Source organism: Corvus kubaryi, unplaced genomic scaffold, assembly GCF_017639235.1.
Source record: "Corvus kubaryi isolate FWS band 111438036 unplaced genomic scaffold, C.kubaryi_AGA036_p1.0 37395, whole genome shotgun sequence".
NCBI lineage: Eukaryota > Metazoa > Chordata > Aves > Passeriformes > Corvidae > Corvus > Corvus kubaryi.
The window spans coordinates 2,194,176-2,218,331 of record NW_024581134.1 but is presented as its reverse complement, the minus strand read 5'-3'; the positions used below and the strand labels follow the sequence as shown (position 1 = coordinate 2,218,331).

At 38.1% G+C, this 24,156-nt stretch overlaps 1 long non-coding RNA gene across 1 annotated transcript; it reads left to right on the top strand.

Moving 5' to 3' along the window:
- LOC121670186 lies at positions 1–20,670 on the top strand. The gene is made up of 3 exons (XR_006018056.1): positions 1–129; positions 12,982–13,112; positions 20,527–20,670. It is a non-coding gene; the product is annotated as an uncharacterized LOC121670186 (long non-coding RNA).
- The last annotated feature ends 3,486 nt before the right edge of the window (positions 20,671–24,156 follow it).

Genomic DNA, 24,156 nt, shown 5'->3' with positions numbered 1-24,156 from the left:
TGCAAGCCCTGAAGTGACCTGACAGTTTGCTGGCAAGTTTGTGAGAGTGACAGAAGCACCACTGCTCATCACATGAATTCCTCCAGACACCTGGGCTCCAGCCTCCCTCCTAAGGCTTCAAACCTAAAGGTACACAAAAGACAAACTTGGGAAGAGTTTGCTTTTAGCTTGGCCTTTAGTTGTTTGCTTAGTAATACTGGCATTGGGGTTTCTACTCACTGTTATTTGCATACAGAAACGCTTACAAAAATCATCTGAATTGACAGATAATGGAGGCTTCAGGAATGAACATAAATCAATGAAAGAATTACTTAAAAGAGACTGCTTTACTTTTGCCTTTTTTTACTCATTTCTTCTTGACTATCAATAAAGTTTTTAGATGTTTTGTTTCCTTTTCCTTGAGAAACAAGTCAACAGATGATTGCAGTCTCAGTTTTATAAATTGAAAATATTTCCAGTGGCTTCATAGAGGTGCCAGATCTAGTTTAGATATTTTTTTAAGCATAGAATTCCATGAGTTTAAGTGGAAATTACACATGAGAAGAAGTGAAAATTAGATCAGGGTGTGGCCTCGGTGTGTTTAAAGAAGGTGCTTCTTAAGAGCAGTTCTTTTAAGAGAAAGCTTCAGAGAAATACCAAACCCTACTCAGCTTTAACCTTTTGTTTCCAAAATCCTCTGAGGTGATTCTCCTATTTCTCCCAGGGTCTGCCTCCATGTATATCCTCCCTTTATTCTGTATTTTCTGTTTATCTGTTTTGCCACATAAGAACTCTTGGTGCTGTTAGTTCATTCCTTCTTGACATGTGCTAGCTGAAAGTAGCCTCCCTCTTTCTTTCCACCTCATTGACTCTCTAACCCATTCCTAAACATATCCTTGCCTCCTCCCCTGTTGACAGTTCTTAATTCTCTTCATCCCACTAATATTAATTTTTTTAACTCTATCCGTTTACTCTTTATAGCCACTCTGTAGAGCACTCTAGGACACAGCTATATAAAAGTAAATAATATAATAAATATAGGCATGCCTTCCACTGCTTGGATGTGAAACACTTCAAAGCCAGCTGGAGCTGTCCCTAAATTATGATTTTGGGCCCACACACACAAACAAATCCTCCTGCTTTTACTCAGTCTCCATGGGACAGGGTTATTTTGCATTGTAGCTATGCCTCTCTTTCTGTGAGCATTTTGGTACTTGTAAAATCAGCCACTGAACGCAGATGCATACGGGGTCTTGGCTAATTTTAGTATATTACTTTTCTTATTGGCTATAGTTTCATGCTGAGGTTTCTTTAACATGAATTTTTGAATCCAGCTCTTCTATTGTCAATCTAAATTGGATATTTGGTCATAATACTGTTTCTGGGAAATGTGCCTCTGTGTTAAAGTTTAATGACTTTAGGCTGGGGAAGAGTGGGACGAGTTGACTGGAGTTCTAATGAGCATTTCCTCAGTAAAGTAAGTACCAAAAAGCAAATCCAAGGTCATAAAGAATGCTGGTTCCCCTCTGCTTGAGGTAATACAAAAATGTGTTAGTTATCAAAATGTATTTGCAGATGGAATTGTTTTGGAGTAAGAGGAATCAGAGGGAAAGTATTATGAAACCATGTGTACCCTATTCTCTTTTATAACATGATTCCTTTAAATCAAAGATGTTGGGAGTTTATGTGGGCGTATGGGTTTCAAAAGATCTCTTTATGTCACTGAAAGGTTGCCAACTGTTCTGTTAGGCTGGGAAAGGAGAGGCACTGTGACACCTCTTCCAAATGAAACGTGTTTAATCGATCTGGGCCACTGACTGTGTTCTGATCTTCCTGGGGTGCGAGACTTAGCTCAAAACATATACACATTAAAGAGCTGCTCGTTTGTGGTGGTTGCTATCTGCTGCCACAAAAACTAAGTATCTTTGGTTTAGATTACTTGCAGTCAAATCATGTGGCAGTCTGGCTGACTGGAAAATGTTTTTCCACATCCGTTACACACCTACAGCAAGAGGAATGGTGAAGGTGCCAAGGCAAGTAGTGAAGATCTTTTTAAGTGACACAGAAGTTACACATTCACAGTTATTATCAGCTCCTTTTCCTCAAGGAGAAGGCAGAGTCTTTCACTTAGGGATTAAACAAGGCTTTATTTAAAACCAGTGAAAAGTAAATATCCAACCCCTGCTTTACTATTTCCAGGGGATTTGAGCAGCAGATTGTAAATGACACTAAATGACATCTTAAGGGGGCAGAACAGTTATTAAATACATGCTGTGGAAGGAAAGTTTCTTCAGTTTCAATGAAAAATTTGAAGGCGTCTATTTACTCAATCAAATGGCATTATTAGTAAAACAGCCAAGGGAAATTAAATATGAATTCTTTTAAAAACTTTCTTTTCATGGAAACTTACATTAGAAACGGGCTACTTTGTGTTCAGTGAAGGAGTATTTTCTGTCAGCTGAGAAGCACTTGTTTATGGCAGCAATAAACTGCCATCCCAGACTGCTTACCAAAAAGAGACAAAAATCAGCTCCAGGAAGGACAATAAGAGGAACTAATTTACACTCTTCCCCTAAGCTAAAAGTAGCCAGGAAGGAGCTAGGGCTGAGTCACAGTACCTTCTCTGTGCTGTGGAGGTAGTTCAGCCCTCAGCACGTTGCAGTGCTGTGTTGTGATGGCTGTCTCCAGACACCAGCGTCCTGACTGCTCCCTAGGAAGTGCTGCCTTGCAGGACTCTTTAAATAAAAAGAAATATCGTCAAAACAATATAATAAGCAAGCTTGTCAGCTTAATCAGCATAATTTGAAAGCTTCCTTTATTGTTTTTTTTAAGTGCTGGTCATTTAATTTAGAGCTGTAAGGTAAGATTTTATAAGAAAGAGTGTGCAAACGATGTCTTGATTGGGTGTGCTGCAGAATCCACATAAGGGCACATGAGGCTCTTCTTCTGCTTTTACCATTCAGACAAGATATGGTAATTTATAAATAAAACCTTATTATGGTTTGAAAGCCGAGGAAAAAGATTAGCCATCAAGAAATTAAGAAATTTTACTTTCTGAAGCCTGTAATTTGGGGTGATCAGAAGATTCTTTTTAGAAGGATTAAAAGAGTAACAAAAAAAAGGTGTCTCAAAGCATCTTCTAGATATTGCTCTCTATGGTAGCTTTAGCTGTCAATGCTGGTATTTGCTTGGAAACAAATTATAGTCATATTAATTAAGACAAACTTCAAAGAACCACAAGCATTTTAGTGCTGTGGTGCATATAAGAATTTTAATAGAGGGGCTGAGCATTTCTTAAGTAGAATAAAACATGAAAGGACCTGGAGGCTTCACACATAGCTGCAGTCCTTAGCTATGTTTCCTGCTATTTCCTCCTAGTCCCTGTCCTCACCACTCTCCTCTCCTTAGTCACTTCACTAAAGGTCATATTAACCAAGTGCATAGAGGTTTTATGAGCTAAGGTGAAGAAAAAAAAGATGCTTTTCAGTATAAATGCTTTTTTCAGGAAGAAAGAGCATCATTTGGTACAACACAGCTCAAGAAGGTGTGTGTCTTCGTTTTTTAGTTCCTGTTTATGTGAACAACACCGTAAGGAGACAATAAAAAAGGAGCACTAAGGTATGTGAGAAGAGGAGGATAACAATTAAAAACCAATTTTGGGATAAGCCTACACTTATCTTTTAGTTGCAACTGTTCATTGAATATATTAGAAAGATACAGGGTGAAGAGTGTCTATTTTGTCAGGAAGTTTTACTCAGCCTCCTTCCTAATGAATTCATGTGGGCTTTCTATTGTTATTCTGAGTCTCAGTTCAGATGGAGAGACAAGGTTCATTTTTATTTAATACTTGAACTTCCTTATGTGTTAAAGAAAAAGGCTAAAAATCAGATTTAAATGTAGCCATTCAAATTCACTGCTGTTTTCCTATTTTTTGGGAGGCAACTAATGCTTACACAATGTTCATAGTGCCTATATAGAAATCTCAGTAATTTTATTTTCTTCTATTTTTCATATACACAGCACTCACTAAAGTGTTTTGTTACAGCCTTCTAGGAATCACAACTAAAAGCTGAATTACCATTGCTAATTCTGTAGGATTGATGTAGTACAGGAGGGTGTGGATATATTCTCTGATGTTGATACTTCTGTCAATCACTTTAGCTATCTTCTCCAGCCCATTAAACTCTTAAAACAACAGGGAAAGGGGCATTTAAAATGGTCACCTCCCAAATATCCCATCTGGTCAGGTTTAGAATTTATTTTGTACCACATAACTCCATTTTAAAGCTCTTTTGCATTTTCTTTCTGGGTATTAACAACTTCAAATACAAGACTGTCAAAGTAATAAAGCAACTTTCTGGTTTTAATAATTCACACTGAACAATAAATTTCTGGGGCACCTGGATAGCATATTTGTCTGGAAAAGGGCTCCCACTGACAGAATTTACAGTCCAATTGCAAGTGTATTTAATAGCTGGCACTTGAAGCAAAAAGAAATGGCAGTTAGGTTGAAGAGGTATAAAACAATTGAAGTGATGGAAACGTAATATTCCTAGTACTTTTCTTTAATGCCAGAAGATAGCATTTGGCAGAAAAAAACCCAAAACCCAACAAATTAAAAGAAAAATCCCCAAACAACCTCTCACTCAATAAATAAAAATCCTATGACCTTAAATTTGAAAACTAATAACACAATTAGAACTATGAAAACAATCTGTAATTATTTTCCTGAAAAAAAGTCTATTAATTCATTCTGCCCTTTATAGATTATTAGTTGTCCTTGTGTTTTCAATACTTTGTAGAGAGATCGTGAAAGGAGACTTAAGGTAGGAAATAAACAGAGAAAAATAACTGGGAAAAGGTCCTAGACCACAGTATGAAGACATTTTCCTTTAATATTGCAATAATTAAATGGCCACAAGTTTTGGTTGACAGACAGTGTAAATGAGAACAAAAGCTTCACAACAGTTTGGGTAGGAAGTGATCTCTGGTGCTCATCTGGCCTGAGCACTCAAAACAAAGGAACCTGGAGTTTGATTCATGTTGAAATGAAGTGAGGCTGCTAATGACCCTGAACCATTGACATCTGATGTCCACCTGGGACGCCAATTCCTTGGGCTGGGAAGCCCCAACCCAGGCACTGCATCAGATGCAGGCTCCCAAGTGCTGAATGGAGGAGAATAAGCCCTTGCTTCACTCACCTTACTGCATTCTTATAAATGGAGCCAGAATGCAGTTACCCTTCATGCCACAGAGGCATGCTGCTGATAATGTCAGGATTATATTGGAGGATAGCAGTAAAATGAAAATTTAATTTTACCATTATCCACAGTATCGTTAGGATCTGGAATTTAGGCCAGCTCACTACCCAAGGACAAATTTTCAAGCTGGTGATCTACAATGCAAGGAAAATATTAGTATTGTCTGTTCAATGTCAGAGTGGCAACAAAGAAAATTTAAATTTTGTAATTCTAGACCATCTTCCTACAATAATAGGAACTACAATCACTCTTCTAGACCCAGAGGGCTAATCCTGACTGATTTGGAACATCCTGTGGGATGCTGAGCTCTCTGTACTCCCACAGACTGAAAATCTTACAGAATAAACACATTGAAAGACCTGCCTTTGATCACCAAATTTGAGTTTTTAGTCCCAGAAGGAATAATTTCCCTTTTTCATTTTGTCTTCCTTGCGCTTCTTACAGGGGTCTTTCCTTCAAATTCCTTGTTTGGGAAGACAAGATATTTAGAAATACTTCTGATTGCTTCTAGAATTCAAGATAAATGATCTGATTTGGAGACGAGTCAGTTGGTTATTTTTTGCAAGCAAGAGAAGTAATTCAAACTAATTTTAATAGCTGCTTTCTTTCTATCTGCTTACAATATGTTCATCTGTGTACACAGGCTTTAATCACAAATGTGCCAAGTGTATAGCAGAATAGTTAGATGAAGCACACACTGGGGGAATGGCAGAATCAATGTGCTTAATCTGTTCTTAATCCTCTCTTGTGCGTAGGAGACCTGCATGTGCTGCTATTCCATACACAGACACAGGGGCTGATGTGATTTATGCAGGCCTGGTTATGCAGCCAAGCCTTCATTCAAAGAGACTCAGAAGCCATCAGAAGGGAAGGGGGAGAGGCAAAAGAGAAATTGTGGTAATTATTTTTACTGTCTGAAATTCAAGAGAGGCATCTATTAGCAGCATAATATATGGAGCAGTCAAGAAAGAAAAAAGATGTCAGCATTTTTATGTTTCTGCTAAAAATGTGCCTGAGACTTTCTCATCTGCAAGAGCCATAGACTGAAATCAATGCCTGCATTGCTTAGGATCCTTTTGGAGTGGCAGCCAGAGGCAGGTGACCAAATGTACCTAACATTAAACTCTTTGTAGGTGTTGCTCCATCTTTCCTAACCAGCCACCCCTCTTTTGCCAGGCACACAGAATAGTGTCCTACTGCTCCCCTATTTCAGTGACCTCCCTGTGAGCCTTTCCCCCCGCTGTCAGAGTGCAGGGGTATGACAGGATGGACAGTGCACATCCCAGTTCAGCACAGGACCAAGAACTCAAGGACTCCCTTTCAACAAGGCAGGTATTTTATTTTAATTCACAGCTTCTCTGTGACTGCTTTTTCATTCCAGTGCCAACTCAAAAAAAGCATTTAAGCAGTTCTTAAGCCATAAATGCTCAAAAACCTTGCAAAAAAGCCCCACATATTCAGGAAAATGTGTGCCAAATGTTGAACACTTCCACACCTACCTCTCAAAACTGGGTGACCCAGACACATCTTCAAGTGCTCAGCTGAATTAACAGCAAATCTAAATATGACTCTCCTTAACTGATGCTTCTTTGCGTGGTATATCTGCCCTTCTTGCAACTCTCCATGATATTCAGCAAAGCAGATTATGTCAGCAGCAGTGAGGACATTCAAATGGGTATGAATTTCCTCCACTCAAATGCAGGGAGGACTAGAGAACAGGACAGGTTCCCTTCCTTTATTTCTCCATCTTTTCCTCACAATTCTCCCTGTTTCCCCTCTGTTACTTTCACAGAAAATAGTTATGGCCATAGCAATCATTTGTGATCTGCTGTGGCCCAGATTTCAGGAAAACTACTGATTTGAGGCTGAAGGATAGTAAAGCAACTGAATGGGTTTAAGAAAGGTATGAAGCTGAACTGACCCGGTCAATCTCTCTGAAGAATAGGAATACTGCTATCTTGGATCTAGCTCAATTCCCATTAGAAAAGGGATGACTTGGAGCTGTGATTTAAAGTAATGGCACCATTTAGTGTTTTTGAGATATGGGAGGGTAAACACAGTAACAGAAAGCCAGAAAAACAAAAACATTTTAAAATGTCGTGGTCTACAGAAGAATGGACATTTTATAGCTTGTCATGATCATGTAGATCATGCTCAAGTAGATTGTGTCCTTTGCATAATAGTTTCAGATTTCATTGCCTAAGAAAATTGTAAAAACCAGGCCTACAAGGACCAATTGCAGTTCTATCAAATCATTATAAGGCTTTGCAATACACAATTACAAAATCAGTAGTTGTGCAAGAAACAATCATAAAATAGCCAGACTGTATCTTCATAACATTTCTATCTGTGTGACTATTCATTTAGGAAGTCTTTAATCTGTGCCTCTATACCTGCAGAAGGAAAGTTAAATACTAGTGTTTCATATTTAAATTAACTGCTACGCCTGTGATGTATTTTCCCTCAGACAATGCACTTGCTTTTAAGTGCAAGAAAACAAGAAGCCAAGGATGGCAAATTCTACTTGGAAAGAGGAAGGTCCTTTGTATCAGAACATTGCAGTGAGCATCTGACACCAAATGCTGAATTTCTGCTGATGCCTGAGTTTCAAAAAAAGGGAACAAACTTATTTTGTTCACTAGACAAGAGCAACAATTTGAAAATGGGTGCCCAGCGAGGTTTGTTTTGCAGAAAAGACAGATTCTTCTGCTCACCCTTGGAGATTCATAACCCTTTTACCAGTTTAAACCAGAGGGATGCAATTGATTAATCACTCCTGAAAATCTTAGCGTTTATTTTTAGTCAGTACAAGAAGAACCCCTGATTGTGACAAAATCCCATACCACAGCCTCCCTTTCAGAGTAAATTATGGACAAGGTTATAAACCAGCAAAAATGGAGGTTCATAATGGAGATGATGACAGAATTTTAATTATACAGGGCATGAAGAACAACGCTGTAATAAAATTAGTGGGGGGAAAAAGAGTGTCATTTAGTCTATTATGTGCCTGAAGACTTCACTATAGATGAACCAATGTACTTGGTTCTAGTTTCTCAGAAATTGTCTTAGAGCCTTTAGTGCCAAGAGTGCTTTGTGCCTTAAATTCATGCATGAATTTTGATTAATCGTGATTTGGGGTGCCTCTGTGAGAGAGGTTAAGGTGGTGAATATTGCCAATTCACAGCTATGCAGTTTCTTTTGGTAAGTCTGATGCACTCAAAGCTTAGAATGGACACTGCATTTGGACACTGCAGTTAAATTAACTGATTCTCTGTAATCCACACACTTAATTCACAAGTTAGCTTGGTTAAAGCAATATTAAGACATTAATCTGGGATGCATATTACATTAAGAAAGCTCTGAGGCAGCATTAGAAGAAGAGTTCTTTCTACATGAGTGAGGTCTTAGTTTTTTCCTCTGTGAAAAGAAAGAGAAAGGCCCAACAGAAATTATTATGGTTATACATAAAACTCTCAGATCACACGAAATACCTGGGAATTTTTAGGTCTCTAATACTAGCTTTAAAGACAACAGAAAAGTGCCAGCTGGTCTACATTGGCTGTTTTGAGTCTGTTACTCTGCAGGCTCCAAGGCGGTCAATAATGAAATTGAAAAAGTCTGTAAATAATGTTTACCATTAGTCAGAGGTGTGTAATTTCCATTGCCACATGATTTCCTCTGTACAAGTACCTATGGTTGCAGAGTAATGGAGAGCCATATTTTAGCACGTAGTCACAGACAACGATCAAACTTCTCTCAAGTTTAATCATTCTCTTTTCAACATAGTCTGAGTGCAGAACAAAATATTGCTCACTGTGAATCTAGAGGGGTGAAAGGGATACCAAAGCCTCAGCTGTATGGTTTCAGTCTGCTTTCTTACAAAGGGGTTTTCCTGACAACAGAGAATGGCAGTTGCAGGGTGGTACCACTAATTCATTGCTTCTATTAAGCCAGAATCTAAACCTGTATGTTAACCAGGTGTAGGCCACATGGTCAGAGCCTCAGGCTTCCAAAGTGAAAAAATCCACGAGTTCTTTATTAGGCACTTACAGGGAGAACAGAGAGATGAAGTGACCCACTGCTATGGAAGGGTCTAACCCTACCAGTAATTTTATTGCTTGGTAAGACTTCAAGGGTCTTAGTGTGTCTGCAAGAGAAGGTTTTAGTAAAGTGTCTTCGCAGGCATTTGAGGAGGAATAATTTTCTGGAGATATTGTTTACCAACAGCTCCTTCTTCGGATACTTATGAGACTTTCTTTATTTCCTTTGAACCAAATAATTTGTTTTTGCTTGCAAGTAAAGAGCCATTCCACTAAAAGGAAATAATTTCTATGTGTCTTTTCAAATGATCTTCAAAACATCAAGCACAGTCATGGATGCCTGAAGACAGAATAGTATCTTCATAAAAATGCAAATTATTCCAATCATAATAGCAATCAGAGTCACAGAGAGCAAGGGATTTCTCAATTATAGCTCTTGTGTGGCACTCAGCATTCCCACTGAGACACAGCAGAGGAAAATACAACAGTTTAAATAATACTGATGTCCATTACCTTTCTAATTCCTAGTGGCATTAATATTATTTAAAGACTTTGAAATAAATACACCTCACAGAAAAGTTGCATAAATTGTAACTTTTGATTAGAGCTCATATAAATACACTTTGATATATTGTACACCAAAATTTTACAGATAAACACAGATGTTGAAAATTATCACAATCATTGTATGACAGCTAGGTTGCAACCTTGATTGCTCATGCAATAAGGTAAATAAAGACCACAGTTGTGCAAGGCATACAAAATAAAGGACAAATATCACTCAGTTCTTGTTCTTTGGACAAGCAATCTAGAACTGCTATAATTAAAGATAATTAAAATTAATTAACTCACTATAAATACCTTGTATCAAGTCTGGATCTTGTTTGTGCATATCCTAATCCCACATACTTTCTACTACTGGCAGTGTTACTCCATCTATCACTGCATTTTCCTGGGCAACCCCAAAATATTCTAGTTGAGCAAATAATATGTTGTAAGGTTCTTTGGATGCTGTTTACAAAGACTAAACTCTTCAGAATCCAACTGTAAACAATTCTTTTGTTCACTTACAGGTTTCAGATTTTGGAAAATTTTTAATATTGGAAAACATACAAAGTGTTAGCGTGGTCTCCTCATACTTTGAGGTGCACAAGAGCAGTTATTAAGGCCAAGAGGTTGAGAGAACTGACACAGCAACTAGAAAGGTTCAGCTGTAACTACAGGGAGCAGAATTTAGTTTTCTAAAACACTGGACATCTAAGAGAGATTTCTCTCTGTATTTTGGAGATAGGTCTTTATATCCAGAGGACAGCCATGCTGCTTAGTTTCGGAATCAGGAGTTGTGCAGCAGGAGGAAATACTGACAACGCATTAAACAGATTATTATTGTTAAAAATATCATGATAGATGCTTACACTTTAATATACCATCATGCAAAGTTCTTTCCTTCACATAACCTGGGGACTGCAGCCTCCAGCCAATATGCCTCACTCTGGTCTCTCAAAGACTGGATGTGCCACAAAATCCCGTGAGCTGCCAAGAAAGCAGCAAGGTGCCTGTGTACCTGTGCTCTGGGGGTTTGCCAGAGAAGGCCCATGGCAAACCCCAGGAGAACAGGCACTTCCTGGAAAACCACCAGCTAGGGAGATTATTGCAGCAATATCTTCCCTTTGCTCTTTCTCCCTGCCTACATTACCCTCCCTTTTTCAGTGCTGGTAAACTGCTGAGAGGCACCGTTTGCTATCAGACACATCAGCATCGACGGAGCCAGGAATTCTGTGCTCCTGACAGGTCATTGTGAGCAGCTGAGACCTGTGATCCACCTCATCCCACGGTGACTTCAGTGCCTGCTCTGGTGGTTGTTTGTTTTGTACAGGAATATATTAGAATACTGTCTGCACTTCGTGTCTTAAAAGCACTGTGGTGGTTTTCAAAGGAATGAAATCCATCTACTGGAAGGAAAACAGCATTCCTAGAAAATATAGTTACAGCTCAGTCTGCCAGAAAACAGCTAATATTCAGCATCTAAATGTTAGTATTAATTGCTGCTAAAGTTGCAGTAAGTAAATTGCAGGATTTCGATGCTCCTTTCACAAAAGCTGTGTGAATTGCTGTATGGGTTTTTTCCTAATTTCTGAACATTTTGTTTCTCACAGCTGGCCCATACATCCCATTTGCAGGGCAGCAGGAAAAGGGAAAGAGACAAAATATGGTCTTGTTGAAAGGCATAGGGACTATCTTTACCTTTCAGAGAAAACAGAAAAAAGTTGGCTGTATTTTGGAAGACATAATGTGGAACAGGGAAAGGAAATTAATCCTGTACAGTGTCCCTAAACACTTATTCCACTTTTTTTTTTTTTTCTTGGCCTGTTTATTTGTTATTTATTTACTTCTTTAAACCAGAAGGTCATAAATCAGGAGATTTTATTGCTGCACCTTTCTCAGACTTACCTGTCCATTTGCTCCCAACTCTTGCACTCTGTTCTACAGATCTCTGCAACAAATATTTCCCTTGGTCCTCTTATTTGGTCTCTTCCACTGCGCTAGAACTGTCTTTTGTACTGAAAAAGAAAAATATTTAACAATGAGAGACCAAGAAAAACAATTCATACAGGTTTCTTTATAACCTCAGGAACTCCAAGGTCTCTTTACCAACTTCTATGAGATTTTTCCATTACTTTTTTCTTCTGTGGAACATCACATACGTTGTCAATGTATATGAATTACCAAAGGCTTAGAGGTGTAAGAGCTGACATTGTTCTTATATGTCATTTTTTTTCCCCACTGGACTAGAATTTCAGCTGTGAAGTGGTCTGGTGTATGGAGAATATGGAGGAACAAAAGGGTGGAAAAAACTAGACTGGAAATGGTAAAGTAAGGGCAGCTCCTTTCTGAAACTTAATCTTTGGGAGAATAAGATGGTAATTTTAATCTGGATGGTTTTAATACATAATTTTCTTATTAATAGAAAGGCATATGCTGGTTTTTGTCATAATAATTTACCTGGTATAAAAACAAGTTTCTCTCTAAAAGAGATATTGTAGAGTGGTGACTGAGGAAGGTCGTGAAGAGCCTGTGCATGACACAAATGGAAAGAAATAAATTGTGCCTGTATCTAGACATAGCATGGAAAGATCTATTGTACTTAGATGTGATTTACATGGATCACAATATTTTCATAATTTAAAGGCATCTATATAAACACACATGCAGTTTTTTAAAAAAATATAGCTAAGGAAAACATTTTTTTTTCTTTTCTTCCAGCAGAAATTTCAGCAAAGTACATCTTTTTTTAAGTGGGTGAGCTTCATGCTTCTTTTCATTTTCTATACACAGCTTATTAAAATGAGTAAAGATTCAAAAAATTTTTGGCAGAATTTTTCATGCACAATTCCCAGACCAGTTCTACAGTTGGAAACACAAGCCAGTATCCAGAAGCCTGATGATCCTGGCCAACATGGCCCCGAGCCTAATCTCTGCTTGTCAGTCTTTCTTTAGCCTGAAATCTTCATTTCAAAAAAAAAAAAAAATCTTCATCAAAAAAACCCCCAAAACCCAAAAATCAAAACAAAAACCCCCAAAACTGAACAAAAAGGACACAGTCTTTGAAAAACTATTCCAAAGTAAGTTCAGGAATTGTCACAAGATCCCCAGTCCTCTGGCTGCAGTTTGACTTTTATACCCATTTCCCCCTCCTATAGGTACGAGCATCTTATGCCCTGGGGGCTGAATGCATGGAATGAAATTCACAATCTGCTCCAAGAAGAAATGCAGTCTGTTCATCACCATGTGCAAGGCACTAAAATCCTCTCCAGAAGTCTTCCTCATATTGGTAATGCTTACACTCCCCCTTTTATGTCCAGATACCTTTTTCTTCCTGGCATCCATTTTCTTTCATTATTCGTGGAATGATTTGTTTTGCAAGGCCTGAACACAGCATCTGTGCAGTGCTTCTCACAGGGTGTACAAGATGATACACCAACCATGAGACCTAGGCACTTCTTTTAGCAGAATTTATTTATCATGATTAGAATTCTTGTATTATTTTATTAGTTATATTAGAACATATGTTAGGAATACAAATACGAATATGAACATGAATATGATTCAGTCACTAATGAAAGAAAAATTCTTAGGGATAAGGATAGAATAAATGTCAGGTGTTGAATGAATTTGGGAAAAGGAAAGAGGAAAGAATATAAGGGAGAATATATTTGCAGTGATCCTTTGGGATTTAAAAATGTACCTAAGGATAGAAGAAAGGGTATGTGACATGAATATTTATTACATAGTAGTATTTAAAACCTAACTTGTCAATAATAGAAATTTGCTACTGTTGGGTGTTCTATAAAGGGATCACTGCAAACATTCTTTTCTGAGTCTTATCCATGATCAAACCAATTTCTTAAACATGTAATAGGGAAAAATAGAGAAAGATCCTTTTGCTAAACACATCTAATCTGTTTGAACTACTTTAAAACAGTATTCCTCATTATCTAAAACCAATATTTTATTGTTGAGAGTGTACATAATCTTTCTTCCCCCAAAATGTTGACAATATTATTTTTAGCTGGATATTACAAAAATAAAGATTTTTTTTTAGGATTACATCAGTAAAGTCCCACTAAAGAACATTTCTGCTAATGATAAATGTATCCACACACCAATCACAGACAAGTCAGATGGAGAATAAATATACCAAAGCCATGATGACATGTCCTGGTAGCTCAACACCTATTGAGCTGTTGGCAAGTGGAGACACAGAATGAACCCTCCCTGCAGGAATGAGTGCTACTGTCATGGATGCTGCAGTTCCACTGGCTCCATGAGTTCAGACCACCTGGCACCACTAAATTTATCTGTTTTGGAGTTTGATTCAATAGCAGTTTATGGATCCAATTGCCTAGTACAAAGCTGCTCCAAAACTGCAGAAATAATCATCAGCGAGGAGTGAATGGCCCAAACCCCCTCACAGATTTCAAGATAAAACAGTGTAAAGAGCCCTCTTAACCTTCATACGTGGCAATGTCATTATTCAGTTACAAAGGCAGCAGTACCACAAGTCTAAAATCCTAAACATTCCCTCCACACAGTATTGTGTTTTAAACTCCACTAACATTCACAGAGACTTATTTTTATTAGGAAAAATTAGCCCTGAGAAACATAGTGGCAGTCTCAAGTACCTGGTACATTTTAGAGCATTGAGGGACTTGCAAATTTTCAGACACACTGTTGTGGTTTTCTCCTCAGGGTTATTATGCTGGAATAATGGAACAGCCTCTTGCCTAAAAACCCAGAAAGTCCTACATGACAAAACGTTTATATTTCAATTACTAGCTTCATTTACCCATAGGAAGCAAGCATTTGAATACCAAATTTTGCAGTGTGCTTCGGAGCGCGGGTGGAAACTTTTTGAAAAACAATGTGCTAGAAATATTTACTGTCTAAAGTAAGTGTGTCAAGACTCAAATGCCTGTTATTTTCTTTTTTTATTTTTTATTTTGAGGAGAAACACATGATGTCTACATGCCTTTGTGGCATTTTCCAAAGAGGTTTGATTATCAGATGTTTTCACTCCTTGATTATCGGCCTGTCAATGCAACATATCATCATGGTAGCTTGCTGCAGATCATGTTAGTTGCTGTCAGACCAGCCCAAAGGCTGCCAAAACATTTTCTTTCATGGCAGACTGCAATAGTTTTGCTCTTTGAATGATCAGACAAGATACTGTCCTTTCAATTGTCCTTCATATTGTCCTTTTCAATTAAAAGTAAGAAAATACATTATATGTGTAAATAAGTATCATCATTTACAAGTGCCCAGTTATTTTCAAGAGTACATTTTAGAAGGTGGTTTGGGTCTGGGGGAGGAGGTAATTAAAAGACAAACAGCCAAATTTTATTCTATACTGGAAAAGTTATACTTCCCTATATAATGTTATGGTATAGTTAGAGATTACAGCGGACACAGTTGCTGAATTTCCTTCTGCTAAGAATCTTGCAGGATTACCCTAGTCCCTGGAAAGATGAAAACATGGGATCTTCAAGGCTTAAGGTAATTATTAAGTAATTTTGGAGGGCCACAGTCAAGAAGATCAACATGTCCAGCAATGCCTCAGGATCCTGTTTGATAATGCAGAGCTGCAGCATATCACGTAGTATACTTTGCACAAATGGGTACAAATTACATTTTCTAGCCCTCAGTGGCTAGTCTTGCACATATTTTTTATGGTAGTTTTGACTACAGTATCCTGAGAGACACATGGAAAAATCTGTTAAACCAAATGGAAATATTTCAGTCATTGTTCTGGCCTGGAAAAGCAAAATTCTTATTGTTTCCATGATGCACAGAATTTGACAATATTCTTGGAGTTGTTATCCCTTCATGGTTTCACAGGCCCTTCAAGAATCCCAAGTGGATGTTTGACTAACTCCTTCAGCAGTTCGTGTCATAGAGAGGCTTTAGACAGCAAAGATTCTTAACATCAGTAGTCCCAAGATATAGTTTCTATGCTCTGGGGAAAAAAATAAATCTCTATTTCACTACTGAACCACCGTTTCCAGAGTCCAGTCAAATGGAAAGAAGAGTTGAAAGTCATGATTTAACTAGAGCCTTCTAAAAGCAAATCCAGAGTCCAACAGGATGAGAGGGTCAGGTAGGAAATTAAACTTTAGAAAAAAGAAATTGTGAGTCAGATTTTAGCTGAAAAAATTCAAAACAATGAAATATATTTTTATGAATTTTGGTACAGAATTAATTTTAAAGGCAGCTAGGTTTGCTGGAGTGCTTGAAATGAGCTTAGAATCTGAAGGTGTTGGAATAGCATATTTTAAGTCCCTGTTCTGAAGTTAGATGCCAGGGACTCAGACACCTAATTTCCCTAAATGGATGCAAACTAATGCACTCACATTATTTCACCATGTGAGAACCTTGCCCTGTAACTTAATGGAGTGTTTAACTTCTGAGTTTTGTCAGCCCATAAACACATAAATGATTGTAACCTGATCTGTAGCAAACTGCTGGCTCCGATCAGCAAAATTTAATAACAATGTCTTCTTCTGGGAAAAATGACCATAAAATCTAACTCCTGTGTAGTCTTTTCCAGGGCTACAACTCCCACTAATTCTTACCTGGCTTAAAGACAAATTTTCATCTCATATGGCCAGTATATTTTACTACTCCAAAATAGCTGTTTTTATCCAATTTTATATGTGTGCGTTGCAAATTCACAGAAACTTGCCAAGTGCAGTAAGCTGAATTCAAATTAAAATAAATTGCTACAGAAGTGCAGCATTCAGGTTAGATATAAATAGTCCTGTAGCATTATTAATAGATGTTGAATTGTCTGGTTTTCAGTTTCCCAACCTGCATTTCTCTCAAATGTTGGTAGAATGCAGGTGAAGTGCGCTTTTTGAAAGAATGAGGTCTTTGTTCTGTAAAACTGGGCATTTTTAGGGATAAATGACTGGGGAATAGTGCACACTAACCCATCTGCAAGAGTCTGATTCAAAATCTATTGAAATTAAAGTTTATGTACAGGCCTATATTCTGTTAGGAATTTGTTTACCAAGTTAGTCCCTTTATCATTCAAGACTCTGAGGTGCAGAGTGGTGATATTTCCATACCACTCTCAGGATTAAAGCAGAACTCTATGCATAAAGACGTCTAGAGATGGAGAAGACATTCCACAGGCTGAAGCAATAATGTCTGAAACGGGAGAATGATGCAGGACTGGCACATTTTCACACCCTAGATGGCTTTTCTAGGCTGCTGGCCACTCTAAGAACATAAAATCTTTTTCAAGTTGTGTTGGGCATTCACAAAGACTTTTGAGGCCACTATGTTTAAGGGCATGGTCATGGAGAGAAGTCCAACTTAGAAAGCAACTCAAATCAACTCACCACAAATCACCTGTCAAGATTAGCTTTTGTGAAAAGCCTTTGCCACACCCAGGAATGCTTTTATCTAAGGCCTGATAGGGAAATGGATATTTGTTAGAACAAAAGTAGTTGTCAAAAATTACTTCTGGCCCCAGATGAGAGAGCCCTCTGGGACACATAAACATTTGTTTTGAGAGAGAAAATCATCTAAAGTTTATCTCAAGAGCTTCCTACCTTGTGATACTGTGTGATAAAACTCTTTACAACATAATTTGCAAGTTGAAAAGATCCCTTTTTTTTATTGGATAATGTAAAAGTTTGTGATGACAGCTGAACTGTGTCTGCAGTCTGGGAAAGGAGTAAAACAATTTATATGCAGCTTCTAACCAACACTAACACTCTGAGCATGAATGGCCAAGACAGAACTTCACAGGTTCCACTGTGCAAAAAATTAAACTGTGTCCTAGTTCAAAGCAATGCAGCAAGCCAAGCTTCTATGATTATAAAATGTTCAGAGCACACTTTTTAGAGCATAAGACTTTAAAAGAAAAGGTAGTATATGGAGGTGACAAACAATAAGCTTTACTTAATTTCTAACATGCCTCCAAAACATAATTAGCTATTTCATTTCTTGATCAACTCTATTCCCTAGTCCTATTTTCCCCAGAAAAGCTTTACACACCCTCTTCAAGTTTAAATAAAACATTGGAAGGAAAGGTCTCTATTTCTAAGTGTGGAATGCTCTGTTTATAGACTGATCTCCACCAGAAAGGATTCTTGGGCAGAGGACCTGGGGTATTCTGAGAGGGGCTTGGACAGCTGCTCCTATGGGAAGCCCAACAACAGATAAAATAAGAAGGTGTTTTTTCTTGTTTGCTTTCTAAATTTAAAAATTATGCTATAATCTGACAGCATTCTGTAATCTTATGTAGTTAATAACTGGAAGTTTCTTTTTTCAGGCTGATGTTTCAGTGTTCTGACATGGCTCCCAGAGTGATATTTTGGGCTTTAACATCATGGAATAGATTCCGGGTGGGCAGTGGTGTTCTGTACAGCTTAAAAATGCTTATTGCCACATAGGGAGATGAGTGTAGGTGTGGTAGACTAAGTTTTCTCTTGGTCCTTATTTTCTGTGACTGATGATTCTTATTTTCTGTAAAGCTGCTGATGTGTGGGAATCCCTATTGAAGCACACTGGTGACATGTTCATACCTTAACAGGAATATTCTGCTATGCTAAAGGGAATTATCGTGTATAAATAGCAAACAACAAGTCTGCATTAGCACACAAGCATGATGTAAACAGCTCATACCTGACACAATATCACAACTCCAGAAAACAGTAGGGAAGAAGGTGAAATAATCAGGTTAGTTGTTCATTATAGTGTGAAATTAGACCCCCAAAATGTAAGCTTGCAATAAATGGCATGAATAACTTCCCTCCTAAGAACTGTCCCGAGGAAATCAGTGAAATCACTGTACATATTTCTACCCATAAGGTATGCAAGCATTTCCAGGCCCAAAGCTAAATGAGTCACAGTGCTGAAGTGAAAAATAGGTCATGAGAAGTGGAAGCATTTCTGCCAGCACTGGCATCATGGGGATTCCCCCACACACTGAAGATTATATTACCTGTGTGATCTGCTCGATTCCCAACAACAGACCAGACCTAACTCTGCTGAAGATACAGAACCTAGAAACAAACTATTGAATAACTAAAAGAAAACTCTTTTCCATTCTACTTCATTGATCAAGCTGGAGTAGCACTAACCCCCTTCACTACCTGTCCCCATAATGCCACATGGCTGCAGGAGCCCAAGGGACAGACAGACAACAAGTGACACTCAATTTGTGTGGTCACAACCGCCTAAAGTCTATTTATTTGCCTGCAGCATTTTTTTTCTATTTCTGTTTGTTATAGACAGTATTTTTTTTCTAAGAAAATAACCACAGTGCGCGTGCATTTTTCTTTGTGGTCTATAACCCAATGACTAAGGCTAAAGAGGTTGTGGCCTGTGAGCATCTCTCAGCAGCCTCTTCTGGTGTCTCACCCCTTTGCAGGATGCTGTGTTATGGCATCTGTCAAAAATCCTTTATGCAAGGTGCTTGGCAACATCATATGGGGTACTTTTGCCTTGTTGTGGCACTTTCATTGCAGCCTTTGCTGTAAGTTGGCATCATCAGGGTCACACTGGGAAAGAGTTCATGATAACTGTGGAAGGATTGCAGATTTTTTGGGTTTTTTTCCCCCCAAATAGTTTTCAGATAATGGGCAGATGTTGCCAAAGCAACAAAACCAGGTGAGCAAAACAAATTAACACATTTAGTGAGCTTGGCAAATGGCAAATTCTTCGTTCATTTCAATATTTTGATACAGGCTGTTGGTTGATATGCTTTAATGTGAATGTTTCATTTTCTGTACATTAATCTGTAAATTTATAAGCAAATATAAACTGAAGACTCTATTTCATTTTATTTGAGTTCAAGGTCTTATCTGAAACGCTTTAAAGACATGTACTAAAAAATTAGAGCTGAAAGCATAAATGTCAGCATATACTATCACAGCTAAAGTTGCTCACACACTGACCATGTCAAAGAACATGCAGGTAAAACAATGCAAGTTAGATAAAGCACAAAGAATGATGGATTGCCAAGTTAACAAATACTACAATGCAATTTTGGGCCCTGAAGGTTATTTATAGAAAATAAATGGAAGTGTTGTTCAGTTGAGAAAAGAGTAAACATTTAAGAGCTGTATTAAATGTTTTGAAGAAACATTTTTTCCTTTATGCCCCAGGGAGTTTTGGAGTTATTTTGCTATGAAAGAAGGTCCCCAAGGTCTCTATTTAGATGTTAGGAAATTATCATGGTGCTTTCTGTCAGCTCACCATAAGGCACCAAATTAAATATGAAGTTTAAATGAAAAGGTCATAACTCTCAGCTTAATTTCATATAAAAATGAAAAGAAGCTTTCCAGTGACTGAAACCTCTAAGATGAGACTAGGCAAAGGGAGGCAAGTCAAATAGAGAGATACTTCATTTTAGGGTATAATAGGGACTCATAATCACTGAGAGCCTTCAAAAGATTAGAGGAACAGCTATTTGTGTATTAATATCAGCCCTAGCTGTTTTATTTTACCGGTGCTACTTTGCCACTTTGATTCTGAAGATCTTATGCTCTTCCCTTTTTCTATCATCCTTTCTCATTTTGGAAGCCTTCTTTCAACAGAAATTAGGAGATGGTTTCAAGATAAGCACCATAACTGACAAGAAATATGAGACAAACTTTCTGATATGGACACAAAATGCCCATCCAAGATAGGTTTCCCCCTCTTCCTCCCTACCCTTCTTATCTATTATCTTCTAGGTCTGCAGTGCTTCTCTGTGCTGGATGTACTTCTGTACAAACACACCAGTGCTTGACAAGAAAGATCCACTGTCCAGAACTGTTCGACATACAGCTGAAAGCAAGCCAGGTTTCTATTTAATAAAAATGTGAGAATAAAAACAACTTCTTTTGATCTCTTCTCATTTCACTATATGTTCTTGAAGTACCTAAATACTGTTTATTTACACTTGAAATTGGTGCTGCTGAACTACGACAGCAGAGCTTTACTGATGGTGTGATTAACCTCATCTCCCATTTTGCACTCCAGACAGAAAAAGATCAAATTGGGATTACTTACAAATGGATATTTGGGGGCTCTGTGTACAAAAGCTTCCTGAAGTGCTGTGAAAAGTATAATATTTATTTCAAACTATGCTGCTTCCAATAACAATCACACATTTTTTCACATTTTTCCTTTGAAATTGTAGACATAAGCCACAGATCCCTGACAAAGGAAGAAGCTGTGTGCATAGCAGCTGGATATCATATATGACACCTGGAGGAGGAGGAGGAGGAATAAAAAGAAGACAACAAACGTTCAGAATATTTCTTTCCTACACTATCTGTTCTGCTGGACAGAGCACTTCACAGTTATGACTACTTGAGACCTAAAATAATTACAAATTCATATATTACTTTCTGCCTCAGGCATCTGGGTCTACTATTTACAGAAATTAATATAAATGGGGTGTCAGTGATTTGCCTGACTGGAATAAACATGCTCAAGCACAGATATCTGTGCAGAATATGCAGAGAAATTTGATAAAGAAGCAGATGGCTTGCAATTTTCTCCTTTTTATTTCTTGCTCTATCAGCACTAACAAGACTCAAGACACTGTTCCCAAGCTTGTAGGTTTTAAGTCTGGGTGCTATCATTTGTAACTTTCTAACAGGACATTTCAAGGGGGGGAGCACTAAACTGATGCCACTTCAGCACCACTTGTGATCACTGAAGAAAAGGATACTTAACACAAAGAGCAGGAAATTATTTGCTAAGGTTTAATTTACAAACCTACCAACCGTGATATTCAGTCATCAACTTGTTTTGCACAGCTGGTGCAGGTACAGGAAGAAGAGCCACCCCTCCACCTTCCCATTAGAACAGAGGGTCTAGTGAACAACACACCACATCAGCGCACTGCTGCTGAGCAATTTCCTTTCTGTTTTACTAACAACTTTCTCTACTTGGAAGCTGGAAGTTTCTCTTTTTCCACCGATGAAATTAGGGAGAAAAAACCTCACTGTTCACTGTGTCCTGATGGAGGTGTGTAGTTGAGATGATTTTGTACAATATGTATCTCAGCTGAAGAACTGTGTTACATGAATTAGTGTCTCCTTTTTATATTTTTATATGGTTCTCATCTCAGGTTTAGTGAAGGGGTTCCCCATTCAACACAACATGCACTGTGAAAACTTAACATTGCTACATACTCCATACATCTAGGATGATACTTTGATCTTTACAGTGTTGTTCACAGACCTATCATCTCCCTAAAGGTCTTTCTGATCCTCCCGACCCATGTCAGTTCAAGACCTGCTACTTATGAAGCTTGTCCTGATTTTTCAGGCTTCCAGTTTTGGCCAGTGTAGGAGTCAAGCTGTCTGTTCTTACAGCCAGAGCTCAAATGTGATGGGGTCTCACCGTTACAATTCCATGTTCGAGGGAAGAAACATTCCCAGTGGAAATTCCCAGAAGCAGTTTTTGGGTTTGGGAAGTTGGACTCCATAGAGAAAATTCTATGAAGCTTTAACATTGTCCATTCTTTTTTTTCATCCTTTTTATGAATTCTACCCCAAACATCAGACTTGTTGCTAAAGGAGTTTTTTTATTCCGTGTTGTTAAAGTACTGTCAAGTGGGATTGAAGCCATTTGGCTTAAATTCCCACTCAAAATAATACAGGTCCCCAGATAGAATAACACCCATTCAGCTACTCCTGCAATGCAATTGATAGCTTGTTTGCCAATAATTTCACATGTGGACATGTGCCATAGTTAACAGAGCACATGTGGATCTCTTGTAGGAATTCAGAGCCCAGTGAATACAAGACAAAAAAGAGTAAAATTGGAAGAGGAGAAAAATACACAAAAAAGGAGAAGAGATGAGATACACTTCAAGATAGAGCAGGTGTGCAGGTTCTTCTTGACCTTTGATTTCCAAAAAGAGGAATTCAGGAAGTGAGACGACTTTCTGTGAATAGATCAAATACCCTGGAGATATAGAGGCCAAGAGAAAAAGGTTATAGGCTCCTTCTTATAAATAATTGATTCAGCTGATGATCAAGTAATGTACAAGAAGTTTAGTGGAGAGAAAGAAGGAGAAGGTTTATTATGCAGTAGATAGAAAAGGCCATTATTTAATTTCCTTCCATGGTGCATAAATTGGGAGGGGCATATGCGAACACAGGGTTTAGTTTGTGAACTTTGTGAACTCTGGAAGTCCATGTATTCAGAAGTTGCTGCGTCCTGTGGCAAGCAGATGAGCTTATTGCACAGCAGAATTTGGGTTCATGGAAAGCTCCTCAATTTCTAAAATCATAGAAAGCAAGAATAATCTACTGTTGGCAATATGGAGATCAGGCTAGCCATAGCAAAACCAAATGCATGTACTGGCCAGATCATAACCCAGAAAACTCAATCCTGTTCATTCCTTACTCAAATGTGTGATGAAAAATGGAATCCCCCCTCCCCTTCCAGCAGTCATCCTGGGCCAGCAACAGCTTACTATGCATGTAGCAGCTGTCTTTTTTTTTTGGTATTTCTTTCTTTTTTATAGATTTTTTTTTTTAATAATTAGAAGAAAACTTGTCATAATGATTAATTGCAGAGGAAGTAATGTATTAAATTGGTCAATATCGAAGTTATTTGTCTCAGACACAATACAGTGGTGTATTAATCATAAAGATTGGAATAAAGTCCCTTTATGGATTCATTATGGACATGAATTAAAAACATCTTTAATTTGTCCCTACTAAAGCTCTGCAGAGCTTTAAGTGCTTCTAGAATTTAAATGATTGCCACAACTGGTCTCATGGAAAAGTCTGAGAATAGATTTTTTTTAGTGCTGGAAGAGATACATGAGAACTGTTTTTCATCTTATTTGTGTATAAAATGTAAATGCCACTGCATTTAATATAGTAAGGTTACATCAATATGGAGTAAATGAACTAAAAGGGTCTTAGAACCCAGTACTTATTTCTACGCTTCACTAAATTACATTATTCCTGGAGACCAGAATTCCTATCCCATTTTCTTATCAAATCAGCTACACATTAAATGTCACAGATTTTAAACCTGCTGGGTACTGTCGGGGTCCCTTCCCCCCTGCCATGTAGCCCTGGGAGAGGGGCCCTGGGGGGAGGCACGGGGTTTCCCTGCCCCTGGTCAGCCTCGTTCCCCATTGGTTGTTTTGTGTTTCCCTGCGGGGGCAAGGACCCTCGGGTCCCGTGATTGCAGCAGTTCCTCGACAGATGCCGGCCATGCAGCTGGAGAAATAAACATCCCTGAAACATCTATCGAGAATCAGTCCATAGAGATTTCTTTCCCAGGGCCTTGTTGTTTGATACATTGTGTTACAGAATCCCCACTGTAAGAAATGGTAGAGAATTGTG